General features: G+C 42.1%; 2 long non-coding RNA genes across 2 annotated transcripts in view; one reads left to right on the top strand and one right to left on the bottom strand.

Annotated features, from left to right (window-relative positions):
* Positions 1–20,496, top strand: part of LOC122466000 — a 58,742-nt gene that overhangs the window by 24,990 nt on the left and 13,256 nt on the right. The window lies entirely within an intron of this gene.
* Positions 5,902–20,167, bottom strand: LOC122466001. The gene is made up of 3 exons (XR_006291182.1): positions 19,980–20,167; positions 9,836–9,991; positions 5,902–6,270 (listed from the first exon to the last, which is right to left on the bottom strand). It is a non-coding gene; the product is annotated as an uncharacterized LOC122466001 (long non-coding RNA).

Here is a 20,496-nt window from a genome sequence, read left to right as displayed (position 1 = left end):
TGAACTTGCAAGTAGGCAAGTTTTATAACAGAGCCTGACTCTTGCTAACTTTGCTTTATATCAGCAGTATCTGACTTTAGTTTGGGCCTTAGGCCTTACACCAAGTCCCATGCTTCAGGCTCTCGCTTTCTACTACACTTTTGTATCTCTTTTTATCATGACTTTTGTATCTTTGCTGGTATTCTTAAAGAACTGCAGAAAATTATTATTTAATTCACAACACCCTGTTAGAATTCTAAATAGCACCACTTCACTCTTTCTTGCAGGGTCTTGGATTACGTTTACATCGTCAACTGTTGGTAATATTTCTTGGTATTTTTTCTCCTTTGTTTTGTTTGCCCACAGTTCTTGCCGTTCCTTTCTTAGCTCATTTTTGATTATGTGTTAAAATTCCAGTTTGCTTAAGGAGAGTCCTGTGTCGTCCTCTGCATGATTAATAGCACTTTTTGCCTGTTTGCCAATTTGTTGCCAGCTACCCCTACATGTGCCAGGATCCATTACTATGGTTATATCCAGTTGCTAGCAGTAATATTTCATTAGGAGTATCATTTCACTTATCACTGTAAATTCCCTGCAGCCCTGATAAGGAGTCAGACAGGATAGCCACGGCAACTGGCCGCACACCAAAGCCCAATTTAGCACTAACATAATCCTTGTTAGCTCAGCCAAAAATATGGATACAAAGTTAGTTAGCCTTATGGCTTTCTTGAGTCTGAGCCGGGCACCCAGAAAGTTGTTCTCACTCTTCCTGTTCCTTCCTCTTTGGCACTATCTGTACATATGTGGCAATCGTCTCTCCACTTCTCACAAATATATTGATTTGTGATATCTTGTAGATTTATCAGTCTTCTCCTTTTTTTCATAAGTCCATGTCTATCTCAGGAGGATGGTTTCCAGTGATAGAGTATTTTCCCATTGCTATAGATTTTGGTCTCTTTCAATCCTTTCTTTTCATTTAGATCCTTTACCTCTATACCCTACTTACAGGCGGAATTCTGATTTTTTTTTCTTGTCCTATCTAGCCGCCACATAATTCTCAACAATCATTATATATTAGCTTTGTGTTGTCCTCTTTGCTATTTCCTAGCACTTCGTCCCAAAAGAACATAAGAACAGGCATACTAGGTCAGAGCAAAGGTCCATCTAGCCCAGTATCCTGTCTTCCGACAGTGGCCAGGTGCCCCAAATAAGGGTAAGTCTAGGAGCTGTATTCTAAAAGTGACTGGCCTTTCACTGACTGATATCCATAGTACAGACAGAGACATAGGAATGAAGGCACCACATGTGATACGCAATGTCTGTGCTTGGATATAGTCTAATTTTCTCAGATTTGTGTTCGCTGCTCATCCAAAAGCCTAGCATCCATATTCAATAACTGGTTGAATTAACTCTCTTTCTAGCATTACCATTGTTTTCTTATCCATTTCCCAGGATGTTCCAGGGATGCTTTTAAGTGCAAAGGTGGAATTAACATACTTAATATTTTCAATATGGTCCCTCCAAGCAAGCTTCCTATCAAATAGCACATAAGAATTTGTGATTTATTTTCACTATATTTATCAGCCCACTTCTGTTCTCAGTTTCCTGGCTTTATACAAACTCAGCCTGCCCCTGCCCATCAATTAGCCTTTCAGGCCTTGGCCCTCCCCCAGTTGCAGCCTAAAAACCTGATGCGCCTTATATGGAGTGAACCCTGCATCACAGCTACCATCTTCAGGAGCTCAGATTAATTGGCACGGGGGAAAAAGAGAAAATGCTGGGACCCATTATTATGGTTACTGCGTAGGATAGATGAGTGGAATGCTGTTCCAGCAGTGTAAGTAGTTTGCTCTGGAGGAACATTTTCTTGTGCTACAGCCAGGGATTAACTTGAGTGAGCATTACCTATTGAAATCTAGCTCTGAGTGAGAATTTCTACTTGTCAGAGTAAATTCAGAAGCATTATTTCCCTATAGTTGTTTGGAAGGTAGTTGGTTATCTGTGATCATTAGGAAGAGGTGAACCTTATGGAGTGATAATAACTTCTAAATGTCCATATTTATTTCAGTGGTGTAGCCAGGTGGGTCCCAAGATATGAGAGAGACAAGGTGGGTGAGGTAATAACTTTTATTGGACCAACTTCTGTTGGTGAGAGACAAGCTTTCGATCTGCACAGAGCTCTTCTTCGGGTCTGGGAAAGGTGCTCAGAGAAGAAGAGTTCTGGGTGAGCTCAAAAGCTTTTCATCTTCACCAACCGAAGTTGGTCCAATAAAAGATATTACCTCACCCACCTAGTGTGTCTCATATTTATTTCATTCAGTAGAAAACAGCCCCAAGGCAAGTGTAGTTTTATCTTGCTGGAGAGGAGTTAAATCAAACTGCCAGTTTGGGCCTTGTCAAACGTGTGTGGCCAGTTTCAAAATTATCTGAAAATGCATTTGTAACACTTCCCAGGGATAGCCAGGGTTGTGAGACAACTCACTACTACCTGCCTTTAGCGGGACAGATCCTGGTCTATATCTGCTAGGGCTCAGCTCCCGATAACCCTGGCCACAGGCAGCACAAGTACTCCCCTCACAGACCCTGGGGGCTCTGCTGTCCCGCTGCAGGCAAGCTATAGGCTCACAACAACTTCCAAGTGTAACTCTGGAGTGCCCAGCCCCTGTTCCACTGAACACTCTCACAGAATTCTGATTCTCTACTCCTCAAGGAATATTACACACCAGTTTACCAGTTTTACGTTAAGGTTACCACTCCGCTTACCTCACAGCACTTAGATATAGTAATAGTGAAAACAGGACTGTGTTTATTGTTAGAGAGCAGAGATTCAAATGAGAATATTGGAAACAAATGGTTACATGTAAAACAAAATCAGAACATGCTTGCTAGAGCCTAAACTTAACTCACAGGACACTCCCTATCTCCTGCAGAATATCTTACCTAAGTCCTTTTCCCAGCATTTTCAGCCATGTTGGTTGAGACCATCCCCCTCCCCACTTCTGTAAAATCAAACCCACTGTCAACTTGTCCTCTCAGTTTGAAGGGGTTTGAACCTCAGGGTTCATCTGCACCCTAGATATGCCCAACCACACCTTTGATGTTCACCTGAAAATAGTGTTTCCCCACTCCCAACACCGCTGTTTACCTCTTCCTGTTAATTTCCTTCTGAAGTCTCTGCAAGCTCTTCATTAGCATTTAACTCAATATGCTAATAGACTTCTAGTGTAAGATACTTCTCTCCCTGGTGGATCATTGTATATCTTCCACCTCCTGTCTGGAGCAGTTTGTCTCAAGATAGGCTGCCTTTGAATGAGCTACCTTTAGCTACAAAGCCTAGAGAACATAATTTTCAGCTTATATACATAACTTCTTCCACATTTTCCGTAAGTATATACTCAATGATTATGACAACCAGTGTGGCACAGGCTTTCAGTAGAGAACATACATGGCCCTGTACCCATATGTACTCCTGTACTCTCTGACAGCTGGCATCAAGGAAGTCCTTGAGTCACAGTGTTGTCATTTGTTACATATTCCATACACACATGCTTTCTGTTTGAATTACATTTGTATGGGGGGAATTATGTATTCATTGTTTTACAGACTTTGGATGGAAAATGGCTAACCATGATCTAGAACAAACACGTGACTTGGGGAATCTCATAAAGGAAATGTGTAGTATGTCATTAAAATTGCATTGAAATTAAGGATAATTCATTACACTTTGTGAACAAAATCTAAACTTATAGTTGCATTTTAGGGGGGGGAAGAGAAAGAAACAAGCCACGACATTACTTTTATATTAATTTTCATTTTCAATTACCTTTAGATTTAAATGAAAGAAAATATAGATGATAAACTGCAATCCTTCAAATTATGGCATTATAAAAGAATTGTGAAAATATCATGGATAGAAGCATATCTAACAAAAAAGTACTGGAAATTATTAGAACTTCACAAATGCTAGGCAGAAATCTTATTAAAAGAAAGATTTGATTTGCAGGGCATATTTTAAGAGATTCAGCGGGTGATGCAGGCTTACGGGCACTGGAAGGGAAAATTGATGGCAGAAGAACATGAGGCAGAAAAAGAAGATCTTGGATGGATGATGTGGTATCCCGGTTGGTTCAAAAGAACTATTCATCCACAAAGAGATTACCAGAGGATTGTACAGAATGGCTACCATGGTTGCAAACCTCCAGTAAGGGAGATGCCACATAAGAAGAAAAGGAAACAATGAGACAAAGAACAAAAGCAAAGTTTACATGAATGCACAGTTATTGTCCTCTGTGATCGTGCTGCATCAACGCTGTCTCACAATGGAAGTAGCCTTTGTCAGCATAGCACTCTCCTCCCGCAGCAGCTGCCAAAGGAATGAAAAAGAATCTTGACTAACTTTCATCACAACAACTGACAGGGAGAAGTGACTCACTGTAAGAGATGTGATTAGCTGGTCATAGCTAGAACATGGGCTCCATCCTGTTTTTGAGAGACTCAAAGGTGGCAGCCCTACTAGAAAGAGACCAAGAAGCAGATGCTAATAGTGGAACGGAAGCGGGTACTTGGTATATGGGGCCAAATTCATTGCTGCATTCTTCCAGTTTTATGACAGAGTAACCCCACCAATTTCAATAGACTGCTGCTCCAGGAATATAAACAGTTGCATCTGTGTAACATGGCAACAGCAGTGGTGAATCAGGCCCATGCTGTTTTATTTGGGTGGGGGGAGGTTTTCGATGACTTGAGAACATAATTGAAAATCCCACCATGGAATATTCAGCTTTACAAAGGAAGATATTGGGGGTGTAAAAAAATGGCTTGAGCCAAGAGAAGCATGTTATCCCCAAGTAAATCCATACTTCCTTCATCCTCATGAGCTGCACTCCAGGAGAGACTGAAGCAATAAAAATAAAACGAATTAAACAGCAGCAGGATTGATCACAACTGGTTTGACAGCTAACAAAATAACTGCATGGCCAATTTTTTTTTTGAAATGTATACAGGAGATAAGATTCAGCAGACCAAAACAGAATGGACTAGATTATACCAATGGGACTACATTACTTTCCTCTCTACCCACCTTGCTTTTCTTCAGCAGTGTGTTTTAATTTCTTAGAGCACAAAGGCGCTTATGCTCATGTTGGGTGCTCTTTAATGAGGCACAGGAAATGGATAAAAAGTTACCCACTTCTTTAACATGCCCCAAGAAGGAGTTCATTCTTCCTCTTTATTCTTGCTCTGTTCCTCCCTTCACCCCAGGCAAATGAAGCTGTTCCTTAAATGACCACCCAAACACACCCTTCATTGATAGCATCTTGCTTCTTGCCTCACCTTAGCCCTACCTCCCATTCTGCCGTCTCCAGTTCTCCTTGCTTATTCCTCCTGACATCTCAACCTGATCTACCTTGCCCTGCTACTCCTGGACTAAGGGTGGAGATGGAAACCATGAGCATGGAGATTGGGTAAGACTTTTCCCCATAGTCCCAATTTGCCCCACTACCAGGCACTCAGAGCCCCATCCTCCTCTCTAGCATAGGATCCCCCAGAACCTCTTTTCAAATCCTAGCAACAAAGTCAGTTCCCAAAGTGGAATTAGCCAGTATTAAGGGTTAATCTGGATTTTCCAATACTCTAAAATCAGCAGTATTCCCAGGTCAATATACTGTTCATTTGTTAGTGTATTACACTAATGTTGTACATTGCATTATAAAACTGTCAGTAAGTGTTACTTATAAAATATATTTATTGTAAGCTCTTTGGACCATATTTTCATATGTGTTTGTATAGTATCTACTACAACAGAGCTCCAATCTTGATTGGGGTCTCTGGATGCTGCTGTAACAGAAACATTAAATAATTTTGTGGGGAGACTCATTGCAACAGGAAAAGAACATTTTGCAACTCTGAGTGTGAAGTATGAATATTTTATTTCTGTTTGAACAGTGAATGACAGTCCCTGGAATTGGTTCTGGAATCATTTGAATAAGATTTAATTCATTACAGCTGTGTGTTTTCTTTTGGATCCTTATGTCTTGCTCCATTTGCATGCCAGCTAACAGTCAGACAAAATCCCATTTGTAAATCTCTGCTAGGCATGTGTGATGCTAATAAGTTGCAGACTTTTTTTTAATAGCAAAAGTCTGATGCATTTAAGTCACGTCTCACCCAGTTTGGTATTCCAAAATAAATAAATTTGGAAATTCACTGACAAAAATCTTTAAGACACCATTAAGATTGCCTGGTGATATGTCATGCCCTGCCAGAACATCAACTTCAGCAGAAATCAAATTCCTGAAAACCAGAAAATACAGAGTTAAGATATACACCCACACAACCTTAACTCTGCCCCCCTACCCCCGCTTTACCCCGGAGGTGGCAATAGCCACCTGGGATTTATCTACATGCACTCTAGCATCATTCACTGTATTAGGTATCACCATATTGAGTGGTGGAAGGATTAGTTGGAGCAACTAGGCAGAGCTGTGACTGTGATATGAGGATCCCCTCTCCCTGCCCCCCATGTGTGATCAAAGGAAAGAGGTGCATGTGTATCCTGAAACTTGATGCCAGTTGAGAGGCAAAGGCTCACATTGACACACTCCATGTGTGACCGCTGCCAAATTGGCCAACACACCAGAGCCCAGAGCAAGAACTGCTACAGCTTGAGCCAAAGCTCTTGAGCTGGGCATCTAATGGACTCATATAGTCTGCAGATCAGGCACAGAGAGAGCCTGTCATAAACGTTTGCCTGTCCGTTACATCTGCACAGAGCGAGCCTTGGACTTGAGTGTTGAAACTGGATGAGGTACTTGTATATGAGACTTTTGAGGCCAGGAGACTAAAATCTGACAATTCTTGCAGTTGCTGTAATGGTCTGGGAGATGGCCGGTAGGGGTTACTGATATTTATTATTTATCTTATTATAAAAAAAGACTCAAAACCACCTTTTCAATTTGTCCTCCCAGACAAACTCATTACATCACAATAGCATCCAATTTACATCATCATTGAATCCTGCCATCTTGCATCAAAGTGCCACAATGTACCATCCACTGATGTTGTGAAGGCTCCCTTTAAAAAAAAAAAAAAAAAAAGGGTGGGGATGAGGGCTTCTGGTATTCTGCAGGCTTCTGCTGGAGCACTCAAGACCAATCAATCAGAATCAGGATAATCCCAAATTGAGAGAGGATGGGTGGCAACTACTTGCAATCCAAATGACCAATCGTTAAGCAGCAACAGAGCAGGAAAGCCAAATAATAGCATAGCTTTGGGGCAAAGCATAAAAATGGTGGGAGTTTTTGGGTTGTTAGTGTTTTGGTTTTTGCCACAGCTCAGCTTTGTTAGGGGAGGTCAGGGAGGAGAGAGACTGGATGGCGCAGAGCAATGATTCTCAAACTGTGATCTGTAGATTAGTAGTCCACAGAACTCTTCTATGCTCACATATTTGATTTGATGCACAACTAAGGGTCAAGACAGTGAGCTTTTGACTTTGGAAACAACTTTTGTAAAAATAATGCTAGGTAGTCAAAGCAGTTAATTACAAAGCTTTGCCCTTAGGAATAATCTTAGTTAACAGTGTGCTTTTCATTTCCCTTCATTCACTACTGAGAATATTCTCTCAGCGGGTATGTTATTCTCACAGAATGCCTTCACCACTTTAGCCAGAGATGTAAATTAGGGAAAGGATAGTCTCATTTAAAACTAGGACTTTCAAAAAAGCCACCCTATTTGGATGTCTAAGACCTGATTTACACACAGTTTTTGTACTGATATAACTGTTAGTTAGCGGTGTGATTTTTCCGCACCCCAAAATAGTAATAATTATTGTGACAGATGCGGCAAACTTCTGCAAGATCCTTGAAGCACCTTATAGTATTATGTTTATGTATTACTGTAAGCCAGGATTGTATGTAACTTCTTTATGGGGGAGATGTGAAAAATCCTCCAATCCCATACAGTATCTTTGGGGTCCATTGTTTTAAATGCACAGTTTATGTATGATTGTGTTCAACCCCATGTAGGAGGGCTACCACCACTCCTCCAAGAACTAAAAATGGTGGGTAGTGGTGAAGGAAAATCAACCTGGTTGTAACCCAACCAGAGAAGTAACCAACTCCTGGGGAGGTTCACATATACTAGTTCAAACTAGATACTCCAGAGACCAACAGACCAAGAAAGGACTTTTGGGTGAATAACCTGAGTTTAAACTGACTCAGGACTGCCCTTCTGGTCCAGCAGACACACCAGACCTTCTGGTCAATCCTTGCAGAATTGTTGGAAGGACTTGGCCTAATGGGACCCCATAAGACTGATGGGTGACCTCTGGTAATGTTAGCACACATATAGGAACATCTATGGGTTTTAATATTTTCTCTGTAATGCTTTCACCTTATGATAAATGTGCTTGCTTATAAAAAGCAAGTGTGGTAATTTATAGCTGCTGGCAATTACAGCTGGCCATAGCCTTTGAAAAGAAATCAAAGCACAAGTGCTGGCCTGGTTAGGCAGTCTGGCTTGCCAGGGATATCACAGTATAAGCAGGAAACTGTGCAGCCTGGAAAAAACCCAGTCAAAAGGAGAGAGATGACAGCTGAGGAGCTGGTAGCCTGTGGATGCCTTTGGTGAACCACAGAGGGGCAATACAGGTGCAGATGCCCTGCTCTGTGACAGTTATATGGTTAAAACCCCTAGTATGGACACAGTAGTACTGGTTTAAAGGTGCCTTAAACACATATAGCTTATTCCCTTTCCCATATTATAAGCACATTTGTACTGGTATAACTGCATCTACAGTAGGCAGATTTACCACTTTACACTGCTATAGTGAAGGATATACAATTTTCTAGTGAAGACAAGGCCAAGAAGTCTCTTAAACTCCTTTGAAAACCCCAGCCTAACTAAAGAGTTGAAAAGTTTTTATCCATGTTTCCTGAATTATTACCTTAATTTTTCTGACAATCTGGTAATTTCTTATCACTGTTTTAAGCAATAGAGTATTTGTGAAACAGATCATTCCCTTTGCATTAATTTCTCAAGAAAACCCCAGACTTTTCAACTGCACATGGCAAAAATTTGCAGTATTATGAATGATGTTGTCTCTCACGTTAAGATATTACATGCATATGTGAAACATAAATTCACCTGTTTCTTCAATTTGGTTACCACAGTCATTATTCTGTTTAGTTTAATTTCAGTGCACCAGGGCCACTGTCTAGTCTGTTTCACCAATGTAACTGAGATCAGAATTTGGACCTTAAAATTGAACCGCTCTGTTGTTATGATTTTATTTGGTTCACAATATTTTTGCAAGCTCAAGCCACACAGTTACAGGAAATTAAACTTAAATGGCACAACAGAACACCAGCACTTTCTATGATTCTGTCAAATTAGGAAGGCATCTTAAAATTGGATGAGCTAATTTCCTCCTTAAATTGACACACAGCATTCTTGCCATCAAGCAACCATGTCAAGATGTCTTGCACAGCTTGTGTAACACTAATAGAAAAATTAGTATACGTAGCAAGAGCAGTACGTGGAAGATGATTTTATTTGCTTTGGCTGAACACCCTCGCTATTCTCTGGGGACACTGACGTGCGCTCATGTAATCGTTTTTGCTGTTTCACATAATAAGGCTTTTTCTAACAATAGGAATGAGATATTCTGCATGAACAGCTGAACCACAAAGTATGTTGTTGGCTTTTTTTAATGTCGAGGACCAGTAGACAAGCCCATTCTGGATAGTTAGCTGTTTATTGGTGACCTGAAAGGAAGGAAAATTGAGTTTGTGCCATTCCTTGCTTATAACGGGGATCTTTTCAAAATAGAAGTTGGTTGTTTTTTTTCCAGATTATTTACCTTAGAAATATTGACTCTTTTGATTAAAAAATTATCACACCCTTCAGATAAGAGCAGAGAAATCTCTCATTCTACAGGTCCTCCAGTAGAGTAAGATTTTGGAGTAAACAAGCAAAGAAAACCCAATTCCTGTTCTTCCAACTATGTCTCAGGTGTCTGCATTAAAAAGACATTTTCAAAGAGAATTTTTTCAGAGCTGAGGTCTGGCCTCCCCTTATGCAGCTGCAGTTTGCATCATCAAAAACTGCACCCTCATTTGTATCTACAACCAGGTATTCAGAGGTGCAAGTATCCATATTTGAAATACAAGGACTCTGCAGATGTATTCAATATAAGACATACCAATGCCCTGCCCCCACACAGGACTTATGACTGCCTCATAGATCTCCAATCAGGGACTAAAACCCATTTGGCCAAACTTACCCTTTGTCACAACCTGAACTTGTGGCCCTACGGGAATACCTTTATGAAAATCGAGCAAAGAATTGTATCCATCCTCCTAGATCCGCTGCCAGAGCCCCAATCCTGTTTGTGAAGAAAAGGGAAAGTATCCCGCGCCATTGTGTAGATGAACAAGCTTTGAACACTATCACCATCAAGAATAAATATTCCTTGCTATTGCTCAATGAACTACTGGAGAGGATTGGCTCAGCAAAAATTTTCCAAATGTGGCACCTATATCCTGGTCTGCATCCAACAGGCAATCAATGGAATAAACAGCCTTTTGTACTCAGTATGGAAATCTCATGGTTTATGGTCTCTGTAATGCCTCCGCCACATTCCGGTACTTGTATCCCATTTTTGGACAGAATTATTCAAACTCCTGGAAGTCCCTTCTATCCCAGTTATAGCTTCTGCCCCCAATTTCAACCATCCATATCACCAATCACCCACATCCCCAAGGTCTCTAATTTGTTTCAACACATCCATCACATCCAAGGGGAATTAAAATCACACTTAAACTCAGCCAAGGAGGACTACAAACAATATGCTGACCTCCATCAACAGAAGTCTTCTTCCGTTTCAGTCAGAGACAAGATGTGGCTCTCAACTCAGCCCTTGGATTCCTTTCAGTCCTTAAGGAAACTAGATCACCATTAGCTTGGCCCATTCTGGATCAGCCAATAGATCAATCTGGTAGCCTTCAAGTTCCAGTTACCCCATACCATGAAAATATATCTAGTATTCCATGTTTCCTTGTTAAGACGTATGTGGATAATACACAAACATCCCCCTCATCATGGTTCAGTGGCAGGAAGAATACCTGGCAATTTCCTGCAGTATCCTTGAAAAATCTTATTGAATTAAGTTTAAGTATATTTGGATTCCACTGTATTAAATGCAAAGGTTATGTATTGTTGTGAGTCTGGATGATCAAGGCACTATACTGAACAATTTGGCAGATAAGAATGGTCTTTTTTGACCATACATATGAAGATTTCCTGGGCAATATCTAGGGGAGATGAATGCAAATTCCCTACTCCCAGTTATACAAAACCCCAACCTTTTGAAGCTATAGCCTGAGAAGTTGGCCTTTGTCTGTTTATTACCTGTTCCTGGAGTCCCAGGATCACATGCTCAAACTGTATAAAGAAAAGACTACCCCATTCATAGGGGTGTGAGTTCTCAGGTAAGGCTGTTATGAACTTGTAACCATAGAAACACCCTTCTGTGTGATTGGAAGGACTGACTCCTATCAGAACCCTTATTGGAGATGAAGGTGATCTCTGGTAACTTATTAGCATGTGTGTAGGTTCTTTTATTGTTTTTAATATTTTTTTTCTGTAATGCTTTCACCTTAAGAATCAATGTGCTTGCTTAGAAAGTACTTGTGTGGTAACTTATACCTATGGGCAATTACTTTGCTCATAGCCTTCAAAGAGAAAGCAAAGCACAGATGCTGGCCTGTTTAGGCAGTCTGGCTTGCTGGGGATCACACTGTAAGCAGGCAATTGTGCAGGCTGGAAAAAACAGTCATGGGAGGGAGAGAGATGCATGTCTACCCAAGAGAACTGATGGCTGAAAAGCCGGGAGCCTAAAGTGGGTGCCCTTGGTGGACCACAGTTGGAGAATAAAGGTGCAGTTGCTCTGAACTGTGACACTATGGTCTCCCACTTTGATGAGGAGATGCAGCAACCAAAACTTGCATAAGGTGCAGCAGCAGCATATCTGAATTGAAATATTTCAGTTTTCAGGCATTCAGATTTTTGATAAAAAAATCAAAATTTTCCATGAAAAAAAATGTTTTAACACAAAATTTTGACCAGCCCTAATCTGAGGGCACAATTTGTCCCCACTAAAGCCTACGGTAAAGGGGACACATTGCATCACTTTGGAACATACCCTTCAGACGGTGATTAGAGCAGCACCAAGAGTCCTTGACGGACCAATCTGTAGCCTTCCTCAGCCAATGGGAGGGTCACTGTGGAACTTTTGAAGGTTGTGAGGAGCAAGTGGAGAAGGATGCTGACCCCAAGTTAGTAGTGAGTACACGAATTGCCGAGGTTGTTTTTTAAAAAATGTCATAGAAGAAGAAATAAAGGTCGGTGCAGGATTTCCCACAAAGTACTAAAGAGTGGGGGTCTCAGCATGCTTTTGCTGTTTTTATTTTAATGTTTTCTCCCTTTGCCACTTAGCTCCATTTAAAATAACGGCAGGGTATACGTTCAAGCCACTTAATAGAGTTCCACCCCCTCCCCCCAAAAAAACCAAACAGCGGTTGCAGATGTTTTTATTCGGATTTTTCTAATGGGGCACTTGTAAGGAAGCCAGCTAGACTGAGATTAGAACTAAGGGAAGGTACAAAAGGCATAGCAAACTTCCTTGCTTCTGGATACCTCTACACCTTCTGGAAGGGAAATTGGGGAGTGGACATGGGATGGGACTGGTGCTTCCAGTTTCAGAAACTGTAGCTTGGCTCAGTTCAAGTTCTAAAAATGGGCAAAGATTCATGAGGATTCTTTTTTTTCTTAACCAAACCAGTTTGCCAGTTCCCGATTGATGACAACCCAATTAGGCCTGGCATGAAAAGTAAAAAAATAACAGAGAAAAGGGTGGTAAGAGTCTGGTTTTATTACACAATATCACTATGCAACACAAGACAATGTATATATGAAAGAGTGTATGGGAAAAATGTAGTATACCTTTAAGGGATGGGATGGGCCTAGACCTGGGAATAATTAAGGAGGCCGTGCCTCATCCTCGGAGCTGAGCCATATGAACAGGTAGCAGGCTAGCAGAGAGAGTGGAAATAGAGACTGTGGTGCTTTTTTAAAGCACCAGGCGCTAAGGCCAACCTGACCCAGACATTTGGGTGTGAACAGTAAGTTTGGGAGTCCTGAATCTGCAGCCTGACGATTGGGCTGTTTTGTTATAATGATGAGCTGTCCTGAACCCTTAGCATGTTCTCTTTTTAATATCTGGCTAATTATGTGTTGACTTCTCCTTGTCTTGGGTTGTTAAAGTTAATCGAGTGCTGCTCCACTTAAGGAAATGAAGGTGGGGTACACCTGCAGTACTACACCAGGCTGCAAAGGAGATGTGCAGGGGCTGCCTACACCTTTACAGTAAGCAATTAAACAGTAGATAAAAGCTTGATTTTAATTCCAGTAGGATTACTACTGTTACTAGAATGCACTTGTTCCAGTAAACCTGTCTCAGCTGAGCACTTACTGAAGTATTGTTTTAAATCAATCTTGGCTGTAGAATAGTAAGAAGCAACTAATATTGTAAATAATAATAATAATTAAATGCCTAATCTTCCCAACTTGTGTATAGTATAGAATTTTACCAACAATAGCATTCAAATACCTATAAGTGAACCATAATGTGATGCTAAATAAACTGAAAGCTATCCTGATTGCTTGCTCAATGCTAGCCGTATAATCAAAGCACACAAAAACACGTAAGTGGACAATAATTACTTTTAACTACTGCAAATCCAATTAAAAAGATTTAAAATCCCATTAATCCCATCACAGGTTTTGCCACTTTCTGAATAACCTCACTATTCACTGTAACTAACCCCCAGAGCCAGCACAGCCTGCTTGCACAGTGAGGGCAAACATTTTGCCACTAAAATGTCCTGGGCTGCACTAAATATCAGTTCACCTATGGCAATACGGGTGGTGGCTTGAGCTACCTGCCCGAGTACTACGCAGGGCATTGGGTGACACTATGCTGGCAGCTAGCCCAAGCTGCTGCCTGTGCCACTATGGCTACACTGCTATTTTCAGCCACTAGCTCGAGCAGAGCTAGTGCATGTATGCTCACCCATACTGGGAATTACACCTCCCAGCTGCTGTGTAGACATACCCTAAAGCTTTAAGCTCTGTGCTATATGGAGCCCTTTCTCCTGTCTTCAGAGTATAGAATGTTATCCTCATCATACCACTCCAAGTCAATGGTGTCTTGAACCCTGATCCAGCAAAACGTTTGAGCACATACGTGTAGTCAATGACAGTCACTGAAGTCAATGAGACTGCTCACCAGCTTTAAATGATGTACGTGTTTAAATGCTTAGCTGGATTGAGGCCCTGGTGTGGCTGTTGCCTGGCATCTTAAAAGTAAAGCCAGAGGAAATGGAGTGTTCTGATCACCCCTGAGTTTGAAGTGCAATCACAGACCAGTCAGTGGCATCCCCTCCAATCTGCTATCATTATCATTTATTCATTTATTTAGATTTATAAGTCAAAACCAAGAAAAGGTACTTATTCTAGTGTAGGCTCTAAGTACCCTTGACGACTAGTTAAAAAAACAAGCTAACAATAAAGCCAGCAGCAGCCTCCAGCATATACAGCAGTAACAGGTTAGTCCTGGTAGAAAAGGAAAGTGGGGAAAATACTCCCTCCTCCCTAAATAACAAAATGGAAATTCAGACCTTAAAAAAATGACTAGAAAAGCACCACACCGCACGGCTATAGAAATTACTTAGAATCAGTTAATCACTTCTTTCATGTGTTCTGCTATAATAGGAGAAATGGAACTACAGTCTCCAAATAACCTAAAAGCTTTATGACAGCTGCAATAAACTGTTTCCATCAAAGCATACAATCCTCTAAGAGAATCTTGGAATGCAGAAACTTAGGATCTGATTCGTGGTTACTTTTTTCTTGTACCGGGAGCAGGGATGGGGTCAAAGGTGGCTTCCAGCCACATTTGTACTCTCCTGTATTCTGAGGCTGTGTACACTTGATGGCCCAATATCAGTTAGAGGAGTCTCTAATTTACAACCTACATCCATGGCTCTCTAAGGACTCTCTGAGACAACGCTTTCCAGCCACATCTCCAACATGTCTCCAATCTCTCCCCTGTGCTGGGGGCTCTCCGCATATGGAGTATTCCCAGGGGGCTATTTCTGCCCACTGCTACACTGGCTACATAACACAAAAAGTCCTTAGTATAATTGAGAGTTAGGCTTCTTGTCTGGAAACTATTCTTCTGTCTTCCCCCACGAACAGCTCCCTCCTAGAACTACATATAACAGATTATTTTAAAGTAATATCTCCTTCATGTCTGTCAATTAAAGTAGCTATTGATAACGTGACATAAAGGTCCTACTGGAGCACCTTCCTCCCCATTGACAAACAAAACGGGGGACACCTCCACTGCCAAATTCAGCAGGTATGCTTTCCAAGTGGTGTGAATAACATTTGATGGCACTAAGTTTGGACACAAAGGGTATAACACTGTTAGGGATGGAAAATTAACCCACAAGAATAGTTTGTTTATCATTCTGTGTAGAAATTCTAGTAGATCAGTTAACATACTGTAACCAGAACCCAGACTGTCAGTAATCCCAGGATTGACCAGAAAGAACTGAACCTGCAACATACTGTGCATCTTCACAGGTTACCGGCAAAAATGGGGGGGAAAGGCTTATGCTCAATTTCTATGTTGCTTCTTTAGGAAGAAAGAAAGAAGTTCTTGCCCACCCTAGCAAAATCTTAATTCTTAGACAGACTGTTTGAATCTCTCTCTTTGTTTCTATTAACAACTATTTAACTCCAGTGCCTAATACATTTTTTGAAGAACATTTTTGTTAGTCTTAGCCCTCATACCCTTTTAAGTTACACTGTAAGAGCTCACAATGTACATCTCAGATGCTCCCCTAAGAGTCCTTCAGCAAAACCAGAAGAGACCAGGGTTGACGTTCCTGATATTTCTAAGACACAAAAACAAGCAGAAAAAAATATTTCAGGTCTTCTTAATGTAGTACTGAAAAGGAAAAATGGGGCATAAAACCCAATGTTTTAAAAAATGCCTTTGCTCATGCGTGGCTTTTAGAAAATCAGGCCTAAAGTCTCTGAACCACTACCTGTGCTGAGGTTACTGTTTGGAAGACTGGGATTTCAAACTTGAGATATACTGGGGAGAAAGACACCCTGTTTTACACACTGACGCAAACATTATATGCAGGGCTGGATTAAGGCCAATCCCAAACCCTAGACATGCCCCACGTAGGCCCTCTCCATTCTCTCATCCCACCACTTAGCAGCATCCTTCCTTGGGGTAGCAGGAGCCACCCACACAAGAGCTATCTCCCTGGGGCCTCCCACTGCTTCTGTTTGGGCAGGCTGGGACTTCCTTGTCTCAAGCTGGGCTGAACTCTATCCAGGAAGAAGGAGGGGTTAGCCTCCATAAACTTGAGCAGAGGATTCTGTGGAAGGGAGCTGCCAACACCAACCTAGCAGATCTCTGATGGGGTGTTGACAGTGAGGAGGCCCCCTGCCAGAATCCTGAATCCTGTGCTAGGGTGAGGTTGGTGTCTGTCCTAAGGGTCACAGATTTCAGAGTAACAGCCGTGTTAGTCTGTATTCGCAAAAAGAAAAGGAGTACTTGTGGCACCTTAGAGACTAACCAATTTATTTGAGCATAAGCTTTCGTGAGCTACAGCTCACTTCATCGGATGCATACTGTGGAAAGTGTAGAAGATCTTATTGTATACATACAAAGCATGAAAAAATACCTCCTCCCACCCCACTCTCCTGCTGGTAATAGCTTATCTAAAGTGATCACTCTCCTTACAATGTGTATGATAATCAAGTTGGGCCATTTCCAGCACAAATCCAGGTTTTCTCACCCCACCCCACCCTCCCCCACACAAACTCACTCTCCTGCTGGTAATAGCTTATCCAAAGTGACCACTCTCCTTACATTGTGTATGATAATCAAGGTGGGCCATTTCCAGCACAAATCCAGGGTTTAACAAGGGGTGAGAAAACCTGGATTTGTGCTGGAAATGGCCCAACTTGATTATCATACACATTGTAAGGAGAGTGATCACTTTAGATAAGCTATTACCAGCAGGAGAGTGGGGTGGGAGGAGGTATTTTTTCATGTTTTGTGTGTATATAATAAGATCTTCTACACTTTCCACAGTATGCATCCGATGAAGTGAGCTGTAGCTCATGAAAATTTATGCTCAAATAAATTGGTTAGTCTCTAAGGTGCCACAAGTCCTCCTTTTCTTTTTACAGATTTCAGAGTCAAGATGAATGGGTCAGTTAACACTTCTTGTGTACGCTCTGAGGCAAACTGAATATTTTTGAAGTGTTCATTTAGTTGTAGCTATTATTTCAGGCCAACTGCACACTCAAGCAGATGTCAGTTAGCCCTTAGCTAGATGGGAAAGTTTTACTGGTTGTACTAGTAAAATTATACCAACATCTCCCTAGCTCTCTCTCTCTGACACATACATACCCCTACCTCTCCCGCCCCGTGTGAACACTTATTCCATTATGAGGGCTTTGTTGTTGTTGTTGTTTAGATTAAACTCCCCAGGAAACAAACTAAACTGAAAAAAAGGCAATTTTACACCAGAATACCAATGTCTGCATGGAGAATTATCCCAGTGTAACTGTAGCACTTAAACTGACGCCTTAGTTTACAATGAAAGAGCATTCTCATGTTGACAAGACCTTACACTCTGTTCTCATTTTCAAACTTTTCTTCACAACCATGATGTCTAGAATTTTTTGTTTGTTTTTATTTGAATTGATTTTGGTTTTCTTTATCATGAAAGTGAAGACTATGATCTCAAATATGATTCTAGGACAGAGGCTGGCAAACTTTTTGGCCTGAGGGCCGCATTGGGTTTCAGAAATTGTATGGAGGGCCAGTTTGGGGAGGCTGTGCCTCCCTAAACAGCCAGGCGTGGGTCAGCTCCTGCCCCGCTTCTCGCCCCTTGATGGCCCCTCCTGGGACTCCTGCCCCATCCAACCCCCCCTGTTCCCTGACGGCCCTCCCCAGGACCCCTGCCCCATCCATCCTCCCCCATGCTCCCTGTCCCCTGACTGCCTCTGGAACCCCCACCCCTGACTGCCCCCCGCCACCCCATCGAACCCCTCCTCTCATTCCTGACTGCCCCCGGGGACCCCTGCCCCATTCAACCACCCCTTCTCCCTGTCCCAACTGCCTCCAGAACCCCTGCCCCTGACTGGCCCCCGCCTCCCCATCCAACCCCCCCCTCCTTCCTGAATGCCCCCCTGGGATCCCTACCCCCATTCAACCCCCTGTTCCCGCCCTCTGACCACCCCGCCCCCTATCCACACCCCTGCCCTCTATCCAACCCCACCACTCCCTGCCCCCTTACCGCGCTGCCTGGAGCACCAGTGGCTGGCGTCGCTACAGCCGTGCCACCCAGCTGGAGCCAGCCACGCCACCATGCAGCACAAAGCACCAGGTCTGGCTGGGTTCTGCAGCTGCACTGCCCCAGGAGCTCGCAGCCCCGCCGCCCAGAGCATTGCACTGGTGGCACAGTGAGCTGAGGCTCCGGGGGAGGGGGAACAGCAGGGGAGGGGCTGGGAGCGAGCCTCCCAGGCCAGGAGCTCAGGGGCCGGGTAGGAGGGTCCTGCGGGCCGTAGCTTGCCCATCTCTGTTCTAGGAGCAGGTGCCATAGGCACTGGCCCATAGTGCCTTTGTCTTTATCTGGCCCAGTCACATACATAAAATATATGTTAAGCTTTCACTAAATCCATCAAAAATGTTTTGATGGGTCAGGTGAATGAGCTTTTATTTTAAAGGAAAAATTGTCAAGAGTTAACAATATTGTAAATAAGGGTGGTTTGGATTAGTTCACCAAACTGGGCTGCCTAGTCTTGCTTTTTTTCCTTTAACTATAGTACAGATTATCCTTTGCCAGAATTTCAGTACTAAGACTCTTGGAGAAAAGTGCTTGGAAAAGATAAATATACTACATGGAATAAGCATAGAGAACTGCCTTATGCCTTCTGTAGGTTTATTGTGTAAAACTACATAGTTGTGAAAACAAGAATAACACTGCGCAATAGTCCATATAAACTGGGACTTTCGCTTTTGAATCAGTCCATATGTTGAATTACCATACGATGATGGAATAATACCTCCATGAATTATATTTGTCTACTGACTCAACTCATACAATGATCTTTGCAGTAGCCAAATGAGTAAGTGCAGAGCCAGAGCCTAAGCCCTGTAATATCCTCACATTATTTTTCCAAATTAATTTTAGAATTACAGAAAACACCGTACAATTATGCACGTAATCTTTCATACCATTTAAAGGTATTTTAATCCACTCACATTTCTGAGAGAGAGAATTTAGCATCTAGATTTGTCAGCAATAGGCACTCTGAATACCATAGATACTGTAATAGATAGATAGATCTTAGTTGGATACCAAACTATTGGTCCTGTTTGTTGCAAATTCTTGGACTAGTAATAAAGAGTGGCCAAGTAGCACTAGCGTGTTGTGTTATTTCAGCTGGGAAAGCAGCAGTGTGAACTAATACCGGATACGTAGCTCAAAACAAGTTAAATCACTTTATTCTATCAGCAGGGAGCCTGTTTTATGGCCATTTAGGTAAGTTGTGCTATTACACTGTATAGCAAGCATAACAGTGCAACATGTCCAAAAAAATGAAGACTTGTATTGAATAGTCTATTTTCAGATCAGAAAGCAGTTGTGAACTCATCTAGCAACTCTCTGCAGTTGAAGTAATGTGAGGAAATGATACAAAGTGGGCATGAAGTGAAAGCAAGCACTAGGTGGTTCAATCTCCATACACTCTGAATCACTGCACACACAAAAAATTGAAATGCTTGGTTGTTTATGTTCTTGAGCATACAAAATTGTAATGCAGTTTTCATTCTGTAACTGTCTCACCTGAGCTGTTCCTGTGTTCTGTCAAACAAGTGTTTGTAGGAATGGGGCATGATGTGCTGCTCCCAAACAAAACAGAAGTTCCTAAATACCAAAAGCATCTTGAGACTGGAATAAGGAAAGAACTAGGATCAAGTTTCTCTGCTGTAGCTGACATCTGCTCAGTACAGCACGGAGGAATAGTCGTAAGGGAGCCAGTTACAACTCCCAGTTCTTTGCACTGCTCTGCCCCGCCCTTGGCTGCACTAATCTAGGACCTGCTCTAATTTATGCAAGTTGGCTAGAGTTTCAAGGGACTGTTCACCAGCTGGAGATAGCTTGAGGGCCAAGCACTTTAGTTACACCCCATTTCTGCCTTCAGCACCCTCTAAAACAGGATTGCAGAGAATGACCTAAGAGGTAGCTATGCCAATTGCTGGGGGATAGAAGAAGAGATACAGGTGATTCCCCGTAGTTTGTGCCACCTGACCACAGGCATTGTGCAGAGGGTGCTAGTGAGGAAAGCTCCCTCATGCACTCA

Source organism: Chelonia mydas, chromosome 5, assembly GCF_015237465.2.
Source record: "Chelonia mydas isolate rCheMyd1 chromosome 5, rCheMyd1.pri.v2, whole genome shotgun sequence".
Classification (NCBI taxonomy): domain Eukaryota; kingdom Metazoa; phylum Chordata; order Testudines; family Cheloniidae; genus Chelonia; species Chelonia mydas.
Note: the sequence above shows the minus strand (reverse complement) of the source record. Positions and strands in the feature narration are given on the sequence as shown.